At 42.3% G+C, this 5,602-nt stretch overlaps 1 pseudogene; it reads left to right on the top strand.

The window, feature by feature from the left end:
- The first annotated feature begins 4,184 nt into the window (after positions 1–4,184).
- Positions 4,185–4,864, top strand: LOC147727170 (small ribosomal subunit protein uS4 pseudogene; annotated as a pseudogene).
- The last annotated feature ends 738 nt before the right edge of the window (positions 4,865–5,602 follow it).

The raw sequence follows: 5,602 nt of genomic DNA, 5'->3' as shown, positions 1-5,602 counted from the left end.
TCAGTAGGTTTAAGGACGTTAGGAGGGTAACATCACTCCAACTATGCCTGGCTTGCTACGTTAGTTCAAACTTAAGACTTGGCTGGAGTAGATTTGAGTCTGCATGGACTTTAGTACAATTCGGGTATATGTGGGTGTTACTTTGTTGAAATGCAATTGACTGACCATTTTTATTGATTTGTTTTTATATTTACAAGTCCCACAGTGTGACCTTCCTTGATTTTTCCTTTCCTTATTTCTCTTTTTTAGTAGATTATACCTACCTTCCAAACACTTCCTCTTGCCACTCCCATAATTTAACTCGAAACGTAAACTTGTGAGTGTGATGTCCATCATGAGAGGAAGTACAGGTATAGCATGTGTATAGGCATAGCCATCTACCCTTAAGTAAATGAACTGCCTTTATGACTATATTTAGTAGACCAACAAGAGTACTGCTTCATATCCTCATGAACAGGGCCTAATTTGAGCCGATGGCTTCAGGTGAGGCTCACCAGCACTCATTTTGGGGAATCAGCATATATTTTTCTTTAAACAAACTTTGATCCAAAGCCTCAGAGAGAAAAACAGAAAAGAGAGAAAGAAAGAGGAGGAAAAAGACGGAACAAATGTGACAAAGGGTAAAATAACCGACGAAAAAGAGTGAGAACAAGAGATAAGGGTGTCTGATGGTGGATTAAAGAGGCCTGGCGTGGAATCAATACTATGCAGCCATGGTACTCAGCACCTCAAGCTTTAAAAGCGCTAGCCATAGGCTTCTGAGCAAAACTTTGATCCCCTGTAGTTATTATTATAATCTACAAATTAAGCACTGCTCATGAATGCCTTTTTTGAATAGGCCCCAGAATGTTTGTTTTCACCATGAATATGTTACGTACATCCGTACATCAATTGTTCTGGCAGAAAACATCTTGAGAAAGTATTCACTCTTCAAATAAGACATGCTCCTGAAGTAAACATAGCATCACTGTGTGATACTTTTCAGCCAGGCCAGTGTTTTTTAGCAAAGTGAATATTCGATTCCGGGAATTGTTGGTTCACCCATAACATAGTATGAGTTATGATCAATGCCTGCACCACCATGAAGTTGTGCCACAGAAACTCAGATAAGCCGAAGTGGGGAGGAATCTTCTATAACAGGGGTCTCCAACGAGTAGCTCGGGAGCTACTGGTAGCTCGCCAGTACCTTCAAAGTAGCTCTCAGAGATGAAGCCAAGCCCAGTATCAAATTAGGAGAAAAGGCGCCTCTTAAAGGCAGCACTGCTGATCTCAAGATCCTAAGAGTGACAGCCAGACAAACCTATGGCAGTAACTTATACTAAACACTCAAACACAAAGTATCGGCCTATAGGGCCTGCCACTTGACAGTCTGTATCTAATCTCAATATAACTAAGCCACAAGGAGATTGACCATCTTGTATCCCTGCTTCATCAGTCATAACATGTGTGTGACCAGTGGACCATAAAAGAAGTACGACAGTAGTAGCCTGCGCAGTAATGAGTGCTGACCCACCAAAGTGTGGGACTGAAGGAGTCAGAGTGAAAATGTGTCAGTTGGGTGTATAACCAGCTCAAAACCTGAGGAGAACAGGGCATGATTCAGACCAGAGAAAATGAAGAGACTCATCAGCATTTATGTGCGTTCCTAATAAACACTATTGCTTCTTGAAAGCTGCTCATGGTGTCAAGGACCACCAAATGTCTATGCTTGCCCCCACCATAAGGGTGTAATCTCTGACATATTTGTGCCAATTTCTGGCATATTAGTGCCAATGGCATAATAATGATCATCCTTGACTATTTGTGGTATTTTTGGTCTAGTTGTGGTATACTGGCAGCCATCATTTATATACTGGGAGAATGACTGGCCTACATTTACGTATTCCTGGTGTAATAATGGTCATGACTGATATATGGTCTCTGCCTTGACCCTTATGGTTTCAAGCCTTGGCCCAACTGTGGCCCTAGTATTATGGTGGGCATAATTGATATAATACAGACATCCGTGTTTCTGGTCCAGGGAGGACCTGGCTTGGCAGTTCAGTCTGGACTGTTCCCATGAGGCACAGGGTCAAGACTGATTTACATACAGCTGGGTCTAGCCTGGGGTGGCATGATGAGCAAATGAACAATAGATTTAACCCAGATCTCTTGACTTGGGGTGAATGTATGATTCATTCAGCATTCAGTCCATCATTTGTTTGCGTAGCACTTTTCACCCTAAGTGGGATTGGTCCCTTGCTCACTGTGCCACTGGATTCAAGCTAGCCTGGCTGATGAAGGGTGACATACCTGAAACCGGTCCCAGGAGGCTTGTTTCTGGTCCAGGGAGGACCTGGTTTGGCTGTTCAGTCTGGACTGTTCCCATGAGGCACATGGTCAAGACTGATTTGCATATGGCTGGGTCTAAACTGGGCTGGGATGGTGAGCAAAAAAATGATGGATTTAACCCTGATCTCTTGACTGGGGGTGAACGTATGATTCATTCAGCATTCCGTCCATCATTTGTTTATGTGAGATTCTGTGGCACAAGACTGTAATACCTGGGTATTCAAAGTAGTCTGTCCATATGAGGCCTTTGTACATGGGAGTACTTGATGAAAATGAAAAGCTGATGTTTTTGGACCGTGCATTTCCTAAAGTCTGAAAATTGATATTTTAAAGACAGTTTTTGTTCTCAAAAATTGATTTTCTTCTGTTAAATTGAGTTTGTTTGTCCACAGTGGAACGTGGTATTTGATAAAAAGAAGTGCACTTTCAGAAACTGATGAATAATAATTCAAGCTGAGCTGGGGAGACCTACTGCTGTATTTATATACTTTTTGCCATAGGGCATGTCTCGATTGGAAATGTTACTTCATAAGTCTGATGGAGGCATTTTATATTGATGAATGTTTTCCTGGCATTTCTGATGGTAACCACACCAGGAATACTTGGGTGGTAACTACTGATAATCCTGCTTAGGGTGGTCATAGCGTAGTCTATACAATATAAAAGTCCAACACGAACATCACACTTAAGTGCATATTAACAAGCCCCTTTCGCCACCAGAGCGTCACGTTTTTTGACACTTCGGTGGCGTAACACTATTTCAATTATTTACAAGGGGATGCTAAGCAACTTAACATGGCTTAATGCCACCTTGTAAATATGCCCCTTTCTGCAGCAGTCTGCTGTGGCAAAGGGGCAGGCAATGGGTGTTGCTGTGCGCATTTCACAGAAACACCGATTGCTGTTTGATGCTGCCCCAAATTTACAAGGCTGGGGCAGTGCCAAAAACTAGGGCCTGGTAATACCCGGTCTTAGAAAGGTATTCTGCAGCACACATAGAAAGAGCAAATCGCCATTACTTATTGTTTATGTGCAGGAAAGTGCGCCTTCCTGCACATAAATAATCACCCCTGCAGCACAGGCACCCTTGCAACATGGTGCATGGGTGTCTGCGCTGGCGCTATGCAGCTTTGTTAGCACCAGCGCTAGGGGAAACCCTGGGGTAAGCCTATTTTTGCAAATACGGCACATCCCAGAGTTTAAAAAATGTCACATTTTGGCGTAACACATTGCTCCCTCATTTGTTAGAAAATGTGCCCTTTGGTCTCAATCCATAATCTCATGCAAGTGGAGAATAAAAACGTAAACCACTTCCATTGACAAATACACTGAAAAGTCTGTAAAACCTGTGCATCCTTGCCCAGCAACAAATTGCCGCAAGCAAAGCTTCCAGAGAAATGCTCTATATTCCGACAAGTGTGTGCAATTAAACTCCCCTGTAAACTGGATGTGCTCCAGGCCAACAGAACAGTCCATATTAGACAAAGGCGAAGCCCAGCAGCAGCAGACAAACAAGTATTTAGGAGGAACTAATGTATATGTAGGTTTGTGTTGAAATGACATATCCAAACCCTTATTCAAATGTATAGAAGGGGATGTTTAAGTGGGTAGATCTAGAAGAAAGGGAGCTAGTCAAATATAACTGTGAGCGAACAAGGGGATATTAGTGCCCCCTCACATATGAGAACTAAGGTGCATAGGTATATTATATTTAGTCCAAAGAAAGGCTCCTATATGTAACAGTAATTCTAGAGGAATTATATGTGTCTTAAAATCGATTTAAAAATGACACTATAATCATATTTCCAGGGTGCAGAGCAAGCTCAAAACACATTATTTATTATGTGTTTTTCCTCGCTGTGGCTCGCGAGGCGTTTAAGCCAAGATGCCCATTGCCAGAAGCTGGGTTTGTCGGAAGACCTATGTGACTCCCCGCCGTCCATTCAAGAAATCCCGCTTGGACCAGGAGTTGAAACTTATTGGGGAATATGGTCTTCGTAATAAGCGTGAAGTGTGGAGGGTGAAATTCACACTTGCCAAAATCCGCAAAGCAGCCGGAGAGTTGCTGACACTGGACGAAAAGGATGCCAAGCGTCATTTTGAAGGTAACGCCCTGCTGAGAAGGCTGGTGCATATCGGTGTACTGGATGAAGGCAAGATGAAGTTGGATTACATCCTGGGTCTGAAATTTGAGGATTTCTTGGAACGACGCCTGCAGACGCAAGTCTTCAAGCTTGGCCTTGCAAAGTCAATTCACCATGCATGTGTACTCATTCGCCAGCGTCACATCTGTGTCCGTAAACAGGTAGTGAACATCCCATCATTCATCGTTCGCCTGGACTCCCAGAAGCACATTGACTTCTCTCTGCGCTCACCGTACGGAGGTGGTCGCCCTGGTCGTGTCAAGCGAAAAAATGCCAAGAAGGGACAAGGCGGTGGTGGCGGTGCAGATGAAGAGGAGGAAGATTAAACAATCTACTACCTCTACTTAGAGGGCATTCAGGAGTGTACAGAAATAAAACTGGTTTTGGAGCTCTATATTCCGACAAGTGTGTGCAAATAAACTCCCCTGTAAACTGGATGTGTTCCAGGCCAACAGAACAGTCCACATTAGACAAAGGAGAAGCCCAGCAGCAGCAGACAAACAAGTATTTAGGAGGAACTAATGTAAATGTAGGTTTGTGTTGAAATGACATATCCAAACCCTTATTCAAAGGTATAGACGGGGAAGTTTAAGTGGGTAGATCTAGAAGAAAGGGAGCTAGTCAAAGATGACTGTGAGCGAACAAGGGGATATTAGTGCCCCCTCACATATGAGAACCAAGGTGCATAGGTATATTATATTTAGTACAAAGAAAGGCTCCTATATATAACAGTAATTCTAGAGGAATTATATGTGTCTTAAAATCGATTTAAAAATGATACTATAATCATATTTCCAGGGTGCAGAGCAAGCTGAAAACACATTATTTATTACATATTCATACAGCCCCTGAGCAAAACATCATTCCAAAACCATAATGAGTCAATATATATATAGTTGTGTTCTTCTGTTGTAATCCTTTATCTTTTTAGTCTTTTTTCATCAAATGCAAGTCCTTCTGGGTTCAAGAAATCACTCCATTTTTTATTGTAGCCAACACGTGTTTCATCATGGGTACAATAACCCAAGTGACTTCATCAGGGCTCTGTAAACGCAATATCACACCGAACAATATATTCAGTAAATGCAAAGAGCGTACTCATTCATCTGAAAATTATAAAATAATGA

The sequence above is a fragment of the Lissotriton vulgaris genome, chromosome 3_1 (assembly GCF_964263255.1).
Source record: "Lissotriton vulgaris chromosome 3_1, aLisVul1.2, whole genome shotgun sequence".
NCBI lineage: Eukaryota > Metazoa > Chordata > Amphibia > Caudata > Salamandridae > Lissotriton > Lissotriton vulgaris.
This window is presented reverse-complemented; position numbering and strand designations above follow the sequence as displayed.